Here is a 22,953-nt window from a genome sequence, read left to right as displayed (position 1 = left end):
GTAGGCAGTAGAGTAACTTGTCCAAGTCTGATAGCTGGAAATAAAGTAGAGCTCTAGCACCCACCTCCCAGAGTTGTTAAGAGCATATTGTGCATGACAGGAAGTGCCTATCACAAAATAAACATTCATTGAGTGAAATAAGCCAGACACAAAAGGACAAATATTGTATGATCTCACTGATATGAAATAATCAGAATAAACAAACTCATAGAGTCTGAATCCGTCCCAGGGGGCAGGGTAGGGATAGGGAATGGGAAGTTAAGGCTTAAAATGTACAGATTTCCTATTTGGGATGATGGAAATGTTTTGCTAATACATGGTGGAGATGGTAGCACAACATTGTGAATGTAATATATATCTGAAATATATATTTGAATGTGTATAAAAGGGGAATATTAGGTTGTGTATATGGTAATAGAATAATTTTTTTTTAAATCCAAGGAACTGCACTGCACAAACAGTGAACCCTAGATTCAATCACAGACTATAGTTAATAGTACAATTATAAAAACATGCTTTCATCACTTGTTACACATGTACCACACCAAGGCAAAATGTTAATAATAGGGTGATATATGTGAATCCTGTGTTTTTAGCATTATTGTTGTGTAAACCCACAAGTTCTCTAATAAAATGTTTTAAAAAACACAATAGTAATACAGTTTGTAGCAATATACAAGTTCATAAAATAAAAGGTAAAAGTATCCCCCCACCCCTCACCCCAGATTTCACTAAATCATAGCTGATGATGATGATGACAACCACCACGACCTCCATTATCCTGTTACTCTGATAGGGCAATGAGTTCTTCTGCCTCATTAATGCTTGTGTCCTCAAATTAGGACCATTGGCGTCATTACTGTCTTACTGGACCAAATACCATATGAGAGATTGCAAATATTGGTTCCACTCTGTATGAAGAATGCCGCCCAGAAAGTAGCTGAGATATGTTAGGAGAAGCTGGCCTAATCCTGAATGAATCCCTCAGATTTGGACCAAAACTACAGAGGCTTACAAGTAGTGCATTTTTTCAAAGTGTTAGCTCCATATGCATCTTTGAAAAGCAGGGGTACTTTTACTTTTATACACTCTACTTGGACACAAGCCTGTTTCAAAGTGATAGAAAGCAACAAGATACTCAATTCCTGCTATTTTAAGTACTTCATAGCAAAATCCAGTGGCAGTTCAGGAAAATTATCACTGTGGAATGTGCTGATGCAGTGGAGCAGAATTAAATGGGACCTCATACCTAGTGTATGCCACCACCAGCATGTTTTATTCATCCCTGTTCAACTATATGAATGGGCAATTTTCCTTCCAGATGAAAAGGCACTCCAGTAACAGAACTATAATTTTCTGAGGAGCATTACTGGGCCCCTGTTTTGAGGTAAAAGTTCATTTTGGCTGGGAGAAATTAATAGATTCCTGGAGTGTTATTCCCTTTACCACTAAAATATATGATGTGCAGATTCTAACCTGATTCTTTCTATGAACAATGAATGCAAATAGTAAGAGTCTCTCATCCTCCACCATCAAATCCACATATTCTAGTGAGACTAGAAGCAGACACCTCCTTGGGTTGGAGTTTCTGGATATAATTGTTCTGGGGAATCACATCGTTGCTGTGTGTTTTTGTCTTCTCACCAGGAAAGCAAGGCAAGCCATGCCTCCCAAAGGAGCATAGTGAAGGAAGTAGGTTTGTGTTATTATCCACCACCTGCCATTCCACCATGTCTCTGTATTGACATGCCCAGGGCCAGCCATTCCCCTGAGAACAGGCAAGAGAGTATGACAGAATGCAAGCTTGAAATAAAATAAAATGAAATGAAATAAAATAAAATAAAAACCAGGGACAAACTTGTGTTTGTTTTTTTTAAACTGAGCATGAATTGTGGAAAGAATCAAATACCTATGATGTGCCAGGATATTGTAGTAGTTGCATTACTAACAGTATTGCCAAATCTCAAAACAATCATGTGGGATAGGTAATTGTGATGACTTGGAGCTGTATGTCCCCCAGAAAAACATGTTCTTTAATCCATTCCTGTGGGTGTGAGCCCATGGTAAGTAGGACCTTTGGATGAGGCTACTTCAGCTAAGGCGTGGCCCACCTCAGTCAGGATGGGTCTTAATCCTCTTACTGGAGTTCTTTATAAGAGAATGAGATCCAGATAGAGAGAGAGAGAAAGTCAGAGGAAGACACCAGTAGCTGAATGTATTAGTCAGCCAAAGGGGTGCTGATGCTAAGTACCAGAATTCTGCTTTTATAAAGGGTATTTACTTGGGGGAAAAGCTTACAGTTACAAGGCCCTAAAGAGGCCAACTCAAGGTACCATAAGAGATATTTTCCCGCCAAAGTCTGTTGCCACATGTTGAAGCAAGGTGGCGGGTAATCTCTGCCTGGTCTCTTCTTCCCGCTTCCTCTTAAGGCGCCATGGGTCCAGCTGTTTCTGATCACAGCTGTAGGCTGGCATAGGGCTCATCTCTCCGTGGGGCTCCAGGATCAAAACTGACAAAGTTCTCTTTCTGCCGGGTCTATAGAGCTCTCTCTCTTCCTCTGTATCATCTTCTGTGTCTTTTTAAGTGAGTGTCCATTTATATCAGCCCACCAAGTGGGCAGAGACTCAACCCTGAGTCACACCCTACTGATGTGGTCAAATCAAAACCCTAATCTTAACAGGTAATTTAATCAAAGACATCTCAGGTGATACTAATCCAAAGGGGATGACACCCAGAGGAGCAGACCAGTTTACAAACATAATCCTTCTCTTTTGGAATTCATAAACAATATCAAACTGCTACACTAAACATCAGTGGAAACTAGAAGAGAGGGGAGAGACTGGGAGATGCGCCATTAGCCTTGCCAGCCTTGCCATGTGACAAGCTCAGGACCAAGGATTGCCAGTAGACAGCCCCAGAACACCACAGCCTTCAGGGAGAAAGCATAGCCTTGATGATGCCTTGATTTGGAATTTTTCCTGACCCCAAAGCCATGAGCAAATAAATTCCTGTTGTTTAACCCGACCCACTACATGGCATTTGCTTGAGCAACCAAGGAAACTAAGACGGTAATATTATCATCGAACCCATTTTACATGTGAAGAAACTGAGGCTCAAAGAACTTAAATAATTCTCCCAAGGACACCTAGTAAGAAGCAAAGCAGAGACTGAACCCAGAAAGTTTAACTCCAAAGCCTGTGCTCTTAACGCCTAAGCCCAGTTACCCCCCAGTCAGCTTAAAGAACTTAAGTATGTTGTTGTGGATACCAGATTAATACAGAAATTTTACTGCAGATTCATTAGAATATTTGCGTCCATTGGAGTTGTCCTGGGTGGCGCTTCAGGGACAATTACCGGACATTGTGTGTCCTCCCATGGCCCACTGGGTAGAACGTGGGAGAGTGTGAGCTATGCTGTGGACCATTGACCATGAGGTGCAGCGATGCCCAGAGATATACTTACCAAATGCAATGAATGTCTCATGATGATGGAGGAGGTTGTTGTTATGGGGGGAGGAGTGGGGTGAGGGGGGTGGGGGGTATATGGGGACCTCATATTTTCTGAATGTAATAAATAATAAATTTTTTTTAAAAAGTATATTTGTGTCCAGTTCCATGTGGAGCACTTTCTAGAAAACCTCACAAGAGCCTTAAGCAGTAAGCACTGCTATCATCTCCTTTAAACAAATAGGGAAACTGAGGCATATTATATGTCCTCCGCAGTCATCTCACTTGTAGGGTGCAGAGCCAAGACTCAAATGCCATCTTTTCTGATTCTGAGACACCAGGCTGCAAGGAGGTCACAAAGATTAATACAGCCGGCCCTTGCCTGTTATGAATTTGTGTTCTAATGAGTTCTAATGGGCCCTGGACGTGAATGGCTGTAATACAGAGCCCTATGTAATAAGTGCTGTGTGGGCAATGAAAAAGAGGAAGGAGTAAGAGGGAGAGGGGGGAAGTTGGGAAGAATGAGGAGGAAAAGAAGGAAGAGAAGAAGTCCTATAGAAGGAGATACCCTTTCTGGGAGGAATGCTCATGAGTGGCTCCGTGGAGGAGGTGGCAGTTAAGAGCATGACTGAGGGATGGAGAAGCCTTGGCTAGACAGAGACTCCTGTTATTTACAGCCTGCTATCTGTCAGGTGCTTTAAATCCGTTAAGACTGGGTCTCACAGGAACCCTGACCTTATTCCCAGTCTGTGGATGAGGACAAAGAGGCTGACCAAGATAATGCACCCAGATATGGGGGAATGGCCTGGACAAAGACACAGAGGCGGGCAAGCCCCAGGCCTGGCCCGGGGACCTGGAGTCCAGGAGCAATTGGAACAGAGAATTCACAGGAGTATCAGAAAGGTCCTCTGGGCCCAGACCATGGAGTTCTGGGACTCTATGGCATTGATCAAGGCGAAGTTAGTCAAATGCTCAAGGGAGGTGATGAGAGCCGTGTTTTAGGGAGGTTCTCTCACATTGGCGAGCAAGGGTGGAATGAATGGCAGACGCTAGAGATAAGTTAAGCTGGTATTTCTATATCTCAAGCGCAGGGCAATGAGCACAGGTTCCAGGGACCTTGAGTTTGCAGCTGGGACCTGCCACTGGTGAGCTGTGTGATCTTAGGAAAGGCATTCTAACACCCTTGACCCCCAGTTGGCTCAGCTGGAGAATGAGGAGGATAATAAAAGGGACCTGCCTCACCAAGATGTTGTGTGAAATGCTCTGCCCAGTGCCTGATCCAAAATAATCATACAGTAAAGGGAGCCCCCAGTTATTTATTTCCTTTTAATGAAAAATGCTGAAACCAGCGTGGAGGCTGTTAGAGTAATCCAGGCACGAGGCGATAAGAGTTCAGCCTGAGACGGTGGGAGGAGGAGGTGACGATAAGTATAAATCAGTAGCCTCTCCTTCCCTGCCTAGGTAGTTGAGAAGAAAGAAACAAAAACCTTACTTTAGCTGGAATATTTGGCCATCAAATGCATAACTGATTTGATAATGAAATTTCTGTAGCACGTGCACTGTGCTATTCATAGGGCTTTTGTTAGACTGCAAGACATTGACTCCCATTTTGCAATATCTATATTTTTCATTCTTAAAGCATTCAGTGTGTTGATTTGCTATCTCCCAAAGCCTTTCCATTCTGTAGCCATTGAAATGAACGTCTTTGAGATAAAGCTAGGAGTTTGAGAATATATGAAAACGAGTCCTCAGATAAAAGACCGAATTTCATATTTCCAGATGTTTATTCTGTGATCCTAAAACACTGGCATTTTCCTCATTTCCATGGTGTTTTCTGAACTGACCTTAGGGTTCTAGGGATAAAGTCTGATATTTAACTAAAGGGAGGTGGTCTGTTCATGCAGCTGCTGTCCAAGATAATTAGTCACTTGTCTTAGGTAACTAGATCGGCACGCTTTCACCACAAATCCATGTCAGCTATTTGATAACATAAATCAGGCACTGGAGAGAACGAGCTTAGGAATTCAGTGCATCGAACATGCCTTTGATTTCAACATTTGGCCTACAGGAAAAAAAAAAAAATAGCTGGGAGACCTAGAATGCCAGCCTCTAATCTTTTCTGAAAGTGAGTTTATTAGTTGTTAATTAAACATGCTGTATATATCACATAATCTTATAGTGAAGTTGGCTGGAACCTGGACAAAAGAACAGTTAGCCTCTTCTCTGTAAGAAGACCCATTATCCATAATGGCTGATGAAAACAAAATTCACATACCTACACAGGACAAAAACAATTCCTCCTTCTCTCTTACGTACTTGATACAGAAGCTAAAAGCTCAATCTGTGACACCTAGCAGGACTAATTCACTTCATTTTTTTTCTTTGTCTTCACCTTACATTGGTAATTAAGCTTTCTTAGGAAGCCCTCCTATCTTGTTTGCATTTAATTCCCCAGCTTCTTTTATTTGAAGCCCAACGTTTGTGCTTAACACTGGCAGATATTATTAACCGGATTTAGGATTCCCAAATAAAGGAAAGAGCATACCAATCTTATTAGGAAGTTTTAAAGTCATAATTGACATAAAAGATCAATCATTTATAATGTGTCTACATGCTTATAGGTTAACTGTTTCTGAATGAAAAATAAGAGAAACGACACAGGCTTTGATGTGGCACATACTTTGATAGCACCTCTGCTGCAAACGGTAGTATTGATGGATTAAACAGAGAAAAGATCAACAAAAAGACACAGGTGGACTGGGATAGAAGATAAGCATTTCTGTGGATCAAATGCAGAAAAGAAAAGCACAAGGGTGAGCAGGGCTGAGAGTTTCTGGGCTCCTGGTCTCGTCATCGGCAGTGATGGCCAGGAAATTTAGGTCCGGTTGGGTAAGGGAATGAAAGTACTCTGTATAGAAAGGGCGATCATGACTAACTTGGTGCTTAAAATCAAGAACCAGTGGGGTTGGGCAGAGCACTGCTCCTTGCCTCATGAGAAGCAGTAAAATGTTACCTGAGTCCATAGCCCCTGCAAGGTAGAGGGCTAAGGAAGTAGGAGGACACAGTCACGTGACTTGGAAATGAACCAGCCTGTCTGCCTGATGGGTGAAAGGCTCTGCCACATCCCCAATAGTCGGCAACCTGACTGTAAGACCCGTAGGGCTGGGAGGGGGAAGCTACAAAATTGCTGGCTGTGGAGGGATGTGAATACATCTAGAGACAGAAAGAGAGAGAAAAATAAAGGACCATAGCATGTCATTCTTAAAAAGGCACTTGCCCACCCCAGAGAGGCAAGGCCTCCTGACATTTTGCACCCTAAAGCCCTCACTCTCCTCACTCGGCCCTGGTAAGAATCCACAGGTCCATACAGATATAAATACATAATAAAGAAAGGGGAAAGGAGTGAAAGCTTTTTCTTACATGGAATGCTAACTAAGTATAAACGTAGAAGGAATAATAGAAAAATCACCATTTGGCAAGCACCACAGAAATAACCGTTTCAGGCAACAATCATCAAATGGATGCTAAACTAATGGGTCAAAGTTTCATGAGAAACAGCACATTTATGTACTTTCAAAAGATATCACCTCCAAAACACTTATTAATTACAAAGGAACAAAGAATAACTTGACAGTTGAGAACCGTGGAAGATACCACCACAACCAAATGATGGAACAAATAGTCATCATTTGTCTCCTCATGATGCTAATACCAAGGGCACATCATTTCTGTGGTATTTTCTGCCAAATTTTACATATCCTGAATCTAATCATGAGGAGGCATCAAAAAGAAACCACATTGATGGACATTCTACAAAATAAATGGCCTGTACCCTTCAAAATTGTCAAGATCATGAAAGACAAATAAGCACCAAGGGACTGTTCTAGATTAAAGAAGACTAAAGAGACATGACAGCTAAATGCTATGTGTGATCCGGGATTGGATCCTTTTGCTGTAGAGGACTCTAGTTGAATAATTGGTGAAATATAAGGACTGTAGATTACAGTATTGTATCAATGCAAATTTCTTGGCATTATATAAAACTGTACTGTAGTTATGTAAAAGAATGACCTTGTTTTTAGGAAATGCACATTAAATGATGAGCAATAAAGAGAAATTGTGTCAGAAACTTTCTGCTAAAACAGTTTAGAAAAATATACACAATATAAATTTTGTGTGTATACATATATTTATATACATATATGTGTATGTGTATATGAAAGAATGAGAGAGAAAAGAAAAAGATTGATAAAATAAAATCAAATGGAATAGAATAATAACATTTGTGGAAACTGAGTAGTGGTACAAGAGCAACTCTTTTACTGTTTTTGAAAGTTACCAGTATCTTAAATTATTTGAAAATAAACAACAAGTCTTTACGATTGGGGATTGTGTGTAGTTCAGAGGCTGAGCACCTGCTTCCCATGCATGAGGTCCTGGGTTCAATCTCTGGTATCACCTAAAAAAATCTAGATAACAATACAAGGACTATACTATCAAGCCTAGTAGTATGTTGCTAAAATAATTAAAGATAATTTTACAACCTTAAGTACATTTCATTTAAAAATTAGGAGTTTTTAAATAAATGAGCTAGGAAACTAGAAAAAAATTCAACGAAGCAAATTAGGAAGAAAGAAATTGTAAAGAAGAGTGCAAAATTTATGAGTGAGGTTGAAACAACAACAACAAAAAAACATAGAGGATTAACAAAATCAAAAGTTGGTTCTTTGGCAATAGCCGAAAGGTGGAAGTAAACCAAGTATCTATCAGCAGGTAAGTGGATAAACAAATTGTATGTATGCAAAAAGGAATATTATTCAGCCATAAAAAGGAATGATGTTCTAATACGTACTATGACTTGGATGAATGTTGAAGACAGCATGTTGAGTGAAATAAACCAGATGCAAAAAGACGAATATTACTTAAATAGTTATTTGAGGAAAAAGACAGAGTGAGTACAATTGGAAAATATCAACACTGATCATGAAATGAAAAAAGACATTTTTGGAACAAAAAAGGGAAAATACAACTATTGTATAAAATAAAATACAGGTTTCAGTGATCATAAGAAATATTATTTGAAAACTTAGAAGTGCATAATTTTCTAGAAAATGTATAAAAATGGCTCAAGGAGAAATAAAAAACCTGCATAAACCAATAAACATCTGCAAAATTGAATTGGCCATCAAAAATTTTCTACCTTAAAAAATGCTAGGCTCAAGCGGTTCACAGAAAAATTTTATCAAATCTCGCAGGATCAGATAATGCCTATCTTTTAAAAACTGCTTCAAAGAGGAGAAAAATAGGGCAAAAATATCCAGGAGATTTTGGAAGAACTATGCAGAAGATCCTGCTCTACCCACTATCAAAATTTCCTATAAAGCTATAGTAATAAAGACATTGTGTTTTGATGAGGAAGGGACAGAGAGATCAGTGGACTAGAATAGAGTCCAAAATGGATCCATATGTGCATGGAACCTGGATATATGTCAGAGGTGGCATTTCAAGTAAGTGAGGAAAAGAGGTGCCATTCAATATATGGTACTGGTATAATTTGTTATGTAAATGGGGAAAAATAAAATTAAACCTCGTTTTCACCTAATATGGAAACAGCTCAGTAAAAAATCTGTTTTAGTTTGCTAGAAACTGTTGAAAGCAATATATCAGACATAGGTTGGCTTTTACAATGGATTTATTAGGTTGCAAGCTTACATTTCTGAAGCTGTGAAAGTTTGCAAATCAAGGCATCATCAGTCAATGCTTTCTTCCCAAAGAATGGCACATGGAGACATCTGCTGTTCTCTCCCTTTTAGTCCAGGCTTTGTTGCTTCAGCGTCTGGCTTCCTCTCTCCCAGATTCTCTTGATTTCAGCTCCTTGCTCTCATGGCTTTCTCTCTCTGTTCCTGTGGCTTTTCTTTGTCAGTTTCTGGGGCTTCCTCTCTCCGTGCTTTCTCTGTATTCATTCTGTTTATAAAGGACCCCAGTAAGAGGATTAAGACTCACCCCGGGTCATGTCTTCCTGAAGTCATCTCAGGAAAAGGCCCCACCGACAATAGGTTGCACCCACAGGAATGGATTGGCTCCGAGGACATGATTTTCTCGGGTCCATCCAGCATCAAACCATCACAAGATCCTTATGACCAAAGGATGGGGAATATTTTCTTAAAACAAACAAACAAAAAAAACCAAACAGCTCAAATTGTAAAGGGAACGAATGTAAGTGATTCTGTAATGAAAAAAAATTCTGCACAGAGACCCCATAAAATACCGGAACAATATAATAAGGTAGAGTGATAAAAGAAAATTATCTCATGATACAGAATTACCCCATTTATTAAATGTTGAAAGACACATATATTAGGAGTATATACTGTTTGTGGCTACATATGCATTGTGTAAAATAATAAAAATATGCAACGGGAACTTAATACTGAATGCCTAACAAACAAGAACAAGAGACAAGTGGGGAATACAGTTAGGGAGAATATAATGGAATCCTCAATTGTATCTGAAATCATTTATATTTCTTTTTTTAAAAAAGTTCCAAAACAAACAGGGCCTAAAATTAAGATGTTTTTCTTTTCCATTTTTTCTTTTTGCTTATTAAACTCTACAGTATTTTTTCCAACTAGATTGAATGAGAACTACTTGTTTCTTAATTGCAAATTTTTTGTTTTTAAAGATTTATTTTTTATTTATTTCTCTTCCCTTCCCCCGCCCCCACCAGTTGTCTGCTCTCTGTGTCCATTTGCTGTGTGTTCTTCTGTGTCTACTTGTGTTCTTGTCAGTGGCACTGGGAATCTGTATCTCTTTTTGTTGCATCATCTTGCTGTGTCAGCTCTCTGTGTGTGCAGTGCCACTCCTGGGCAGGCCGCACTTTTTTCACGTGGGGCGGCTCTCCTTACAGGGTGCACTCCTTGCACATGGGGCTTTCCTATGTGGGGGACACTCCTGCGTGGCCCAGCACTCCTTGCATGCATCAGTACTGCATGCGGGCCAGCTCACCACACGGGTCAGGAGGACCTGGATTTGAACCCTGGAGCTCCCATGTGGTAGGCAGAAGCTCAATCAGTTGAGTCAAATCCGTGTCCCTAATTCCAAATTAACTACCCTAATATTCCCTTTTTAAAGGCTAAACAGCTTCTGTTTTTCCTGTGTTCTCTAAAGTTAGAAAAAACCATATGGAACCAATATCCAAAATACTCATTGGTGGTATTGTCCCTGGCTATTAGAAACTTTTTACTAAAATGTAAAGAAATATGTGTATTTTAGAATACCTGTTTGAAGTTTATGGTTGAACCCTGAGGGTTTCTATTTTTTAAAGGAAAAGTATATTAATATATTTACAAAGTCAAATGTGGGTACATGGTTATTTGTTAGATCATTATCCACCTCTAGGTGCTTGCAATCTTTTCTATCAGTGCCCCATTTCCAAGCAGTGGCCAAGTGCCCATCGAGGCATCAGTAGACCATGACTGGAGGCTAGACTATACCATCACTTGTTAGCTATGAGACCTCTGGTTGGGTTACTTGATTTTTCAGTATCTCAGTTTCCTTTTCTTTAATAAGTCAGGGATAATTCTAATACTTAACTCAAAACCTTGTTGTGAGAATTATATGAACTCACATATGAAAGTGTTTCGCACCGTGCCTGGCACACAGTAAGCCCTCAACACACTCTGGCCTTTGTGGTTGTCTGCAATCTACTGGTCTCACATTTGGATATTTGGGTAGTGTTTTACTTTGTTGTAATGTCTCATTTTGGAATCATTTCACACTTGAAGGGAAAAGTCACAAGACTAGTACAAAGAACTCCCATTTACCTTTCACCCAGATTTTCCCACAATTGCTTTCTCATTCTCATTCTGTTCTTTGGATTTTGAGAAAAATCTTTTCAATGAGCAGGAAATTAAATATTGTATAGCCTATGCTGTAGTAAAACTGGACTATTTGAAAGGCAGTGTGTCACCGTGGTTAAGAATATAGGCACCCTATTTTGACAGTTGTCGGTGGGATTCCAGTTTTCCCACAGACCGACTTTGTGACTTTTGGCATCTCATTCAACCTCTCTGAGTGTATGAGAGAGAAAGACGATACAATGTGGCACCACTTGGCCCGGATCCCTCCTTAGGACCAATAAGCAACTCTAACATTTCTGAGCTGAGATTATTTCAGGGGCATTTGCTGAAATGCCTGATTTGAAAATGGCTGTCCAGCCTGCCCTCATGGGTGAAGAGATCCGAGGCATGGCATTTTCTACCACTTCAGAGTCATACGAATGCAACCCAGCTCCAGGTGCCTGAGGCCCAGGTTCAAATTTGTTCCATTTTTCCTTGCAAGTATGTGTGCGTGTGCACATGCACACACACTTACACTTTCTGAGTTTCTCCAACTCATGCTCCTTTGCTGCTCCATTCTCCTTCATGTTCCCTGCCTGAGGCTTTGACTGAAGATCTGTTATTTTTCTCTTGGAGGGAAAAAGGCCGGGTGGCATCTCCCTTAATGCGGGTCTGACTGATGCATTGTGAGCAACTTTTCTTCTCAGGAGCTGACAGAAGCCACCACCTACCCACCACCTACCCACCTACCCAGGGGCACTTAAGGGAATCAGGAAGAAAGTTTGGGCACCTTAGAACACAGGATCCTAAAAGTGTGTTGGAACACCTTTGCCAGTCTTTGACAATGTTTCCATATCTGTATATAAATGGAAAGAGTACGACAAATTCATGAGGTTTTTATAAAGCTAAATGGAGTCAATGTAAAGACCGTCTCCCACAAGCCAGACACAAAAGGACAAATACTGTATGATTGTGCTATTAACTAAGTAGGAATATAGGCCACCAGAAAATAGATGGAGGGTAGAGTATGGAAAGCTGAGGGTTAATCTGTGCAGAATTGGTAAAAAGGTTGTTTTTAAACCTTTAGAAATGAATAGAAATGGTGAAAGCACATCATAGCGTTTGTAACTAACAGAGCTATTATATGGGTATGACAGTGGTGAAAGGCAAAGTCTAAGGTCATGTGTATAACTAGAAGGAAAGCTAAACACTGTGACATGGAACTGTATAAGATAGCTAAACCCCACGTAAAACATGAATATGCATGATATTGCACATATAAGACTGTTTATTACAAAATATGAATACCAATATACTGGAGAGAAGGAAACAGAATAGCAGCTACGTATGGCAGGCAAGGCATAGAGAGATTGAGAAGTGATGAGTTTTGTTTGTTTTTAATTTTTATTATTACTATGATTATTGGAATAATGAAAGTGCTTTAAGAATTTTTAAAGTGATGAATACACAAAAATGTGATTACAGTGAATACCATTGATTGTACACTTTGGACGGATTTATGCTTTATTAATATGTAACAATAAAATTGATTTTAAAAAAAGAACCATCTTCTATTTTAAGATTATGCCCTTCCTCTTTTTATGGTGATATATTTTTCTTTCATGAAATGATGATGGTAGCCTTTGAAAATGTCTTTGCTTAGCAATAAAACTTGGGAAATTCTATGTAGGTCCCCAAAATGTTTGGTGGAAATTTTACTGCTCCTTAAAATCCAAAAATCTGGTGTCCACTGAATCAGACTGCCAAAGAAATCATTCTTCAAGATTAAGTTTGCCATCCCAATCTTACAAATAAGTAAATTGAGGGAATTAATCTCCCATAGCAAGTTGGTAGCAGAACCAGGACTAGAACCCAAATCGCCTTCTACCCAGTGTAATGAGCCTTCCTCTCCTCTGCGCTGCTGCTTCAAATGGAAAGTAGTACTTCCTTGACCTTACTATGTAACAGGTTGTTACCATGCACTGTTTATTTCCTGTTTCATTTTAAATTCAGGAACTAAAATAACAATCCAAATCTCAGTGGGAAAGGATGAGACTAAGCTCCCCACCTCCTCATCGTTAACCCTGTTGTAGTAGAGGCAGGCCATAAAATGGTCACCTGGCTGTTTTGCTGACTTGCTCACTGTTAAGTCAGAAGAAATGTCTACTCAGAGCATTAATTTCTGATTAGCTGTTAATCCAACCAGTTTAGAAAATAAAATGGAGAAGAAGAAGCATCCACATATCTTTTCCAGATCGTTAAGTAGCAATGGCTTGCCAGAATGGGTTGGTGCTGTTGCAGAGGGGAAAATTGGAGGTTTCCGAGCTGTGCCTAAGGCAAGAGACAATCAAATCAGCTTCTGGCCTGGGGAAGCTGGTAGGGGTGGTGCCATCTCAAAATCGGGGCTCTTGGCGGCGGACTTGGCCCAGTGGTTAGGGCGTCCGTCTACCACATGGGAGGTCCGTGGTTCAAACCCGGGCCTCCTGGACCCGTGTGGAGCTGGCCCATGCGCAGTGCTGATGCGCAAGGAGTGCCCTGCCACGCAGGGGAGCCCCACGCACAAGGAGTGCGCCCCTTAAGGAGAGCTGCCCAGGGCGAAAGAAAGTGCAGCCCACCCAGGAATGGCGCCGCACAAACGGAGAGCTGATACAACAAGATGACGCAATGAAAAGAAACACAGATTACCGTGCCGCCGCCGACAACAGAAGCGGACAAAGAAGACGCAGCAAATAGACACAGAGAACAGACAACTGGGTTGGGGGTGAGGGGGGAGAGAAATAAATAAATAAATAAATCTTTAAAAAAAAAATCGGGGCTCTTGAGCTGCTCACACCTAGAATTCTAACTGCAGGGCCAGGATTAGAGGGACCCTAGACAGAGCCATAGAGAAAATATCTTCCCTCTACATCTAGGTTAAAGGAGACCTAGCTTTTGATTAGAGAGACTACCAAACTCCGTAATGTTTTATACTGTTGTATTTGTTTACTATCACTGTTGCCACAAACTTAGTGGTTTATTAAAACAATGTAAATTTATTATCTTATAGTTCCAGTGGTTAGAAGTCCAAAATGGTTCTCCTTGGGCCAAAATCAAGGCATTGGCAAGGCTGTGTTCCTTCCAGATGCTTCAAGGGGAAATCCTTCCATTGCCTTTTCCAGCTTCTAGAGGTCACCCATATTCCTTGGCCCATGGCCGCCCCACTCCAACCTCTGCTTCCATTGTGACATTGCCTTCTCTCTCAGTCTGTGATCTTCCTTCCCCCCTCTTATAAGGATCCTAGTGATTACATTGGGCCCACCCAGATAATCCAGATAATCTCTCAAACTTGAGAACCTTAAACACACCTGCAAAGTCTCTTTGCCATACAAGGTAACATTATCACAGGTATTAGGATACATATCCATGTATATTGGTATACGGACACCTGTGGGTCCTATTCAGCCTACCACAACTAATAAAACTAATTTGTGAAGTAAAATCACGTGAAGAACCTGAATCAATAAACTGCATCAAAGCAGAGCTGGTGTAGTAAAAGCCTCACCCGTTTAGTCTTTACAACTTCCTACCCATGAGGCTCCCAAGTGGAACCTTGTGGCTCCAGGGTCTGTTTGAAGACTACTGATGTATACCTCAAGAGAGGACCAGATGCTTTCTAATGTTCCACAGGGCAAATGGCCTTGATGCATTTAGCTTTGCATCCCCAGAATCTGTGGTGCTCAATGTTTGTTGAATGAATGAGTGAATCATCAATTAGTGGTGAATGAAAATGCTCAGCCAACCTTCATTTCCAGTTTCCCTGCTCAAATTATTTATGAGTCAGATCTACACAAGAGTTTTATTGGAAAAAGGCCAAAATGTAACCATGCCCCCTCTCACGCTACCCATTCCCAAACAATTTACACACACACACACACACACACACACAGAATTTAAATGCTTGTTATGAGTCTTAGAAAGTATTCTTCCAAAACTTTGTCATGGATATGTTACTTGAACATCATGGAAGTAAACAGTAGTATTCTACTATCTTTCTCTCCCTGTTTTGCAGAAGCTCATTCCTGAAGGCAAGATTAGGAATGCAAAAAAAGAAAGTTAGAGATGGATGTGTTTTTGGTGCCATAAAGGCCATCTAGGGATGGCAATAGACAGATTACAAAATTAAAGTCTAAAGAAGAGAAGGGACTTATCCAAGACCATAGAGTGCATTTTTGGAACTAAAACCAGGTCTCCTCCTAATTCCAGTGTTCCTTCCATTGCTCCACAGTTGTGCAAAGTTGAACAAGTCTATCCAGAAAAACATTAGCTACAGAGGTCACAGAACCTGAAATTTTGAGGACAGTACAATTATTTCTTATCTTTGTTTGGCAAATTGGTGGTTCCCTGGCCAAATCAAACCCACAGATCTGTGTCATTTGTCCCATGTTTTTAATAAAAATTTAATTGATATACTTTTTAAAAATTTATTGAAATATATCACTCATACATAAACATACATAAACAATAAGTGTATAGTAATAGTTGTGAACTTATAAAACAAGCATACATACTATCATACAGGGCTCTCATACCTCACCTTACCACCAATACCTTGCATGGTTATGATACATTTTAAACTAATGATTAAAGAGCATCCTCAAAATATTACTAACCAAAGTATCTTACTTTTGGCATATTTTCCCTCAACGCAGCCTATTATTATTATTATTACTATATCATTTATACATGAACATCCATAAATAATAAGTGTATAGAAAATCTTGTAAACTTACAAAGCAAACATGCGTAACATCATACAGGGACCCCATATATCAGCCACCCACTATCACCTTGCATTTTGGAGACATTTGTTACAAATTATGAAAGTATATTGTCAAAATCTTACTACTAACTATAGTCTTTATCCTACATGTGGTGTACTTTTCCCTCAACCGACCCTATTATTTTTAAAATATATTTTTATGACAGAAGCTGTAAACTTACAAAGCAATTAGGCACATGTATAGAATTCCATACAACACCCCTCTATCAACACACCACACTGTGGTAGAACATTCATTACAGATTATGAGATAATATCAGACTATTACCAGGTCTATAGCATACATTTGGCACACTTTTTCCATACTCCATTATCAACACTGTACATCTTTAGCATAGGTGCATGAATATTACATCATTACTGTTAACCACAGTCCATAGGTCACTCCAGTTGTATTTTTCTATGCTTCTCCACATTCACACCACCCTACAATAGTGATGTACATATGCTCTAGCTCACAAATGACACTCTTGCATCTGTTCCATCAACCACAATTCTCATCCACCTCTGGGTTTACTATGTTAGTCATTCCCTAGATTATTCTCTAGCTTTCTTTCAATTGGCATTTACATCCATAGACTACCCTTTTCAGTCACATTCCCATTTATAAACCAGCTGTTACTCCCTATATTATGTTGCCATCAACTCTGTACATTTCCACACTTGTATAGTAAAGTTAATGAAAACTTCTACATACATTAAACATCAGTAGTCCATTTCAGTCCTCCTCTTATCTCCTTTAAGAATCCATCACCCAGCACTGGGTCTTGAAGATATTTTCCTACATTTTCTTCTAGAAGCTTTATGGTTCTTGCTTTTATTTTTAGGTTTTTGGTCCAGTTTGAGTTAATTTTTATTTAAGGTATGAGATAGAGGTCCTTTTTCCTTCTTTTGGCTATGGATATCCAGTTCTCCCAACACCATTTTTTGAATAAACTGTTCTGCTCAAGCTGGGTGAGATTGACAGGCATGTCAAAAATCACTTGACCACAGATGTGAGGGTCTGTTTCTGAACCATCAATTCAGTTCCATTGATCTGTGTGTGTGTCTTTAGGCCAGTACCATGCTGTTTTTACCACTGTAGCTAGGTAATATGATTTCAAGTCCATAAGTGAGAGTCCTCCAACTTTGCTTTTCCTTTTTAAGATGTTTCTGGCTATTCAGGACCCCTTACCCTTCCAAATAAATTTGATAACCATGTTTTCCATTTATTTTTTAAAATGCTAGTGGAATTTTTATCAGGATTGCATTGAATCTGTGTATCAATTTGAGTAGAATTGACAGTGTAATGATATTTAGTCTTCCAATCTGTGAGCATGGAATGTTCTTCCAATTATTTAGGCCTTTTTAAAAAATTTCTTTTAACAATAAGTTGTAGTTTTCTGAATACAAGTGTTTTTATTAAGTTTATTCCAAAGTATTTGAGTTTTATCTGTCATATTTTATTTTCACCACTCTTTTGATACTTTTAGTTGCTTTTAGTGATATTCTCATCATTTCTAGACTCTCCTCCAGGCCTCTCTCTCCTGTCTTTTCTTTTCAGACCTTTAGTATTTCCTGCAAAGCTGGTTTCTTGGTTACAGACTCTCTCAGTTTCTGTTTCTCTGTGAATAGTCTAAATTCCCCCTCATTTTTGAAAGACAATCTTGCTAGATATAAGATTCTTGGCTGGAAGTTTTTGTCTTGCAGTATCTTAAATTTATCACACCACTGTCTTCTTTCTTCCATGGTTTCTGATGAGAAATCAGCACTTAATCTTATTGGTATCCCTTATATGTTATGCATTGTTTTTCTCTTGCTGCTCTCAGAATTCTCTCTTTATCTTTGGCATTTAACATTCTGATTAGTATGTGTCTCGGAGTTAGTCTATTCAGATTTATTCAGATGGGAGTACATTGTGCTTCTTGGCCATAGATATCTGTGCCCTTCAACAGGGTTGGGAAATTTTGTACCATTATCTCTTCATATATTCCTTCTGCCCCTTTTCCTGTCTCTTCTCCTTCTGGGATACTCATTATAAATGTTTGCACAGCTCTTGCTGTCATTTTGCTCCCTGAGACCTTGTTCAATTTTTTCCATTCTTTTCTTCATCTGTTCTTTTGTATGTTCACTTTCAGAGGCCATTTCTTCAAGCTCACCCATCCTTTCTTCTGCCTTCTCAAATCTGCTATCATATGATTCCAGTGTATGTTTAATTTCATTTATTGTATCTTTCATTCCCATAAGATCTGCTATTTTTCTATGTATGCTTTCAAATTCTTCTTTGTGCTTATCCAACATCTTCTTAATATCCTTAATCTCTTTAACCTTCTCATTGAATTTATTAGAGAGATTTGTTTGAACATCTATGATTAGTTGTCTCAACTCCTTTATGTCATCTGGAGGCTTATCTTGTTCCTTTAACTGGGCCATAGCTTCCTGTTTCTTGGTGTGGATTGTAATTTTTTGTTGGTGCCTTGGCATCTGGCTTACTAGATGTATTTATTCTGGGTGCAATTTCTCTCATTAATTTAGGGCTTTCTTGCCCTTTCTCTTGCTGGTTGTGTAGTAAAAGCCAAGGATGTAGTTGGTGCTGAAAGCTGTGGAGGCTCAAGCTGCCCTTATTACCCCTGGGACCAATGAAGTTTCTCCCAACTTTCTCCCTTGCCAGGGGTAGGGACAGAGCCACAGCCGTGTTTAATCATCCAAGTCATGCAGGCCTACACTGTAGTTGCCCAGAAAGTCCGATGAAGCTTCATGCTCACCGCTTTCTCCCCTACCTAGGGCAGGGATGGAGCTGCAGGTGTGGGCAGCACTCTATGGTGTGGGTACAAAATGACTGCAGTTGCCCAGGTGGATTTCTGAATAGTCTGTCTGTGCCAGCCAAATTTTCCTGCAGTTACCCAGAGAGGCTGGTGCAGAGCCCGCCAGCTTCCTTCCTGCTAGAGGTGTACCTGAAGCCTAGGTTAGGGCTGCAGGCTGATCTGAGTGAAAGAAACCCATTCCTACCATCACTGCAATTTTCAATCAGCCCAGCTTCCCCTCATGGTGGGGGTGGAGTCAAAATGGTGGCTCTTGGCCTCTTTCTGACTTGGGTAGGTTCAAACTTTAGCTGTTCTTAGGATTACACTTTAGCCCACCAAATTTACCAATCAGTAGCTGAGGTTGGTGCCCAACTGTCTCTTCCTCCCCCATTTTTGGGAAGTGGATCCTCCAATTCCAGGCACTGAATAGCTCCCAAGGTGGCTTGTGCCTCCAGTGGAGGATGGGCACTGGCCTCCAGGGCGTGGAGAACTCATGAATCATCTCTGCAGATGGACAGTCTTCTCCCTCCATTTCTTCAAGGATGTTGCAGGATGATCTTCTGGTCTCCTGAAGCCCCCAATCAGGTGCTTTAGATAGTTCTGGGTGATTACTAACTGCACTGTAGCACCAGCTGACTCTAGGAGCTCCTTACTCTGCCACCATCTTGCTGGTTGTTCTTAACTGACATACTTTTAAACAGAGCAGACTCATTCAAGTTCATCAATGTCCCCATCACTCCCCATTATCTTACATTGAGCCCATTTCAGTCACTTATGTTACATATTTGGCCCTTGTAGACATTTGCTTTTTTATCCCCTGACATAAGCAATTAAATTGTATAAAAACTGCCAATGTTTGTGATTTCAAACTGTATTTCTGAATGTTTTGCACACTGTAAGTGGTATACACCTCTCTTTGACATACCATGTGTCTTGAAGGCTTATGGTTCAGAATATAATCACCAGGGTTAACTCACATTTCAGTCATGCTTAAGAAGGGAGAGATGATAAAGTGACACTATATTTCCTTAGCTTCCTCCAAGCCAGTCATCACCAACTTCTTCCAACATGGGTCTTTCGCCACTAATCCCTTTGCAATCTTTTGATCTAACTCAAACTGAGACCTAAATTTGGTCACTTGTGATTGTGACTTTGGCAGTCTAACCTTATAGCCTATGAAAAAGATGATTTTAAAGCTAGTTATTATGTAAATTCTTAAGCATGTGATAAATGTGAATTGTGGAGGCAGAGCAGGGCAGTACCAGTCAGGGACTGGAATAAAAATTAGAAACTGTGCTTGGGCACATTCAATAATATTTGGAAGGCACGTTGTATTTTGGTTGTCATATGAGTGCCCCAATTCTCTTCTCAAGTATACCTGAGAGGTTTCAGGCAGTAGATTTGAGACAAACCCTACCTCTGGAGGAAATTGGGCTTCTAGTATCCTGCCCTGCATATGTCTTACAGACTTCTGTGTACCAACAGCTGTGCAGAGGTAGGACAAGCAGAGGTCGATAGTCCCCACACTTCTTGGCACATCATAGATACTTGGTCAAAGCATGTTGATTGAGACTGCTTATTGGACATCATGCTAATCTATCTGGTAAAAATAGAATTGGTTCCAAGTTGTGGTTCTGGCTTCCTCCCTCCAAAGAACATGGAAATAACCTCAGATCTTTAAGCCCAGTGTACCACATAGGATATTTTTGGAAACTCTCAGGTTTTATTTGGAAAATTATATTTGTTATTTGGTCAAGGCTTAAAGTTCCTGGGCTTTGAAGTAACACGGAATACTAAACATTGAACCTTCAAAAGCTTTGGCTCTGCCACAGGGCATTGATGTGATCTATAAACAAGAAGAGAAGAGGACAGTATTTGAAAAGGAAAAAGTGCCAACTTAAAACATTAGGTGTAATAGGCAAGATTCCATCTCTATTTCAGCTGTTGTCCCATCCCTTAGGAACACAGCTCTGAGCAAAGATATCTCAGGAAATGGAGGAAATGGCATGAGCAATTAAGCAGAGCAGAATATTTACCTGGCTCTGCCACTGTTGTCATATCACTGGGGGGCCAACTCAGTGGCCACCTCCGTGGCAATAGCATGCTTCACAAGTATGACGAGAGGAAAGCAATTCACACAAATATTTCCTGAGAGACATAGATATATAGTTCAATGAAGACAAAAACACCATTGTTGATTTTGCAGGAACATGATATGTTTTGCAGGAAACCCTACATCTTGTGTGCCTCTGTACCTTCTTGCATCTAAACTGTTTTATCCCTGAGCCTTGGACTATGGGCCTGGGGTTGGTGCTCGTTGGGGGCTCCCAAAGGCCCAACACATCTCTATTTCATCATCTGGGATCTTAACAAGTTGATAAATAAGCAAAACAGCAAACGTGGACTTGACCAAATCGTTGTATTGCCAATGGAGGCCAGGCTGGAGTATCTACCTTAAGGAGCAAGTCAGATATGTGTCAGTTAAGTGAACTGTAAAAAATATGCAGCCTTAGCTGCCTAAGTATCAGCAGCCTGGCTCCCATGAGCATAATTGCTCACCAGTGAAATGAACACTGAACTGTGCTGAGCATTTCCAGGCAATGTTCCCAAATTTATCACTCAAAATGAATGTTCCTCACTTGTGAAGCTTAATAAATATCAGGTGAAGGTGTACATAAATGGTATCTGTGGAAGGTGACAAGTGAACTGTAGAAAGTCAACACCATCTCCTGTGGTAATTAGTTTAGCCCAAGAACATAAAGAAGATGAAACTTCACATTTACTGGAAGAGCTCTGGGCTGTCCAGGGTGGGATCCTTGTGAGAAGAGCACTTTGGAGCCCACAGTAAGCATCTATGATGTGAGACTTCAGATTCCCTCACAGACAAAGAGGTGAAAAAGGTTCCTAGGGAGGGAGTCACAGGAAAACAAGTTACTGGTTACTGCTTGGTGATGTACCTTAATCCAGAGACATATTCACAGCTGCCCAGCCCAGCTGAGTCCCTGGGGGAATTGGTATAAATCCTTTGATAGAATACATACTCCTCCTAAAATAATCAGTTTTACCTCCTAGGGACATGGAATTAACTGGTGGAACCTAATATAAAATGAAAGAGAAATTAAACTTTTAGGGAAAATCTTCTTCATCTTGAGACCAGAAATAGGTGTGACCTTAATGAGTTGGTCAGAGCAGGTCAGTAGTGTCATTCTCGAAACAGGAAAGAGAAATCCAGAGTAAGCTGCTAAGGGTCCATAGAACAAGAGTGACAACAATGTGCCAGAATGTTTTGTAGGAATCTCTATGTCTTGGGTGCCTCTAAACCAGGGGTTCTTAACAAAGGGTCCATGAGCTTGAATTGAAATTCAAGAATACATTATTCTTGTGGTGACATGTTGGTGCAGGTGTGATATATTTATTAAATAATACACAGTATAGTGTGGGCTTAGTAAGGGGTCTGTGGTTTTCACCTGACTAGCAAAGGGGTCCATGGAACAAAAAAGTTTAAGAACCCCTGCTCTAAACCTTCTTGCATTACTTTGAATAACTCAAACGTAGGGAAGGAAAGCAGAAGAACATTAGGGCATTTCTTCAAACAGGGAGCTGGCCAAAATGGACACTGGGATTGGTCCTGTTATAATTGGGTTTTAGAAAATCTGGGCTGGGGATTAAAGCAAATGACCTGAACCTGTGTCTTTAAGAAGCTGACATGGCCTAGAATAAACAGCTTAGGATAGATTCTCAAATACTTGCTCATCATAACTTAAATTAAGAGCCTGTAACATCTGGACCCCACCCCCATTTGTGGTCATCCGTATGCTTTTGAGTCAGCTAATATTTTTCTCTAATACCAAACTGACTGAAGAAAGAGATTCATTCTGCCAAAGGAAGTTTCATGCATGGCTATGCTCTGCTTCATAAAACACCTATATAGGTCACTTTATCTCTAGCCATATGTTTCTAATTAAACTATCCCAAGAGACCAAGAAGAGGAGCCAGAGAGTTGACTGCTCTAAGGAGGAGAGTCTGGGAAGAGGCTTACCTTGTGCGTGAGGACCCTATGACTGAGA

The sequence above is a fragment of the Dasypus novemcinctus genome, chromosome X (genome assembly GCF_030445035.2).
Source record: "Dasypus novemcinctus isolate mDasNov1 chromosome X, mDasNov1.1.hap2, whole genome shotgun sequence".
In the NCBI taxonomy this organism is placed as follows: domain Eukaryota; kingdom Metazoa; phylum Chordata; class Mammalia; order Cingulata; family Dasypodidae; genus Dasypus; species Dasypus novemcinctus.
This window is presented reverse-complemented; position numbering follows the sequence as displayed.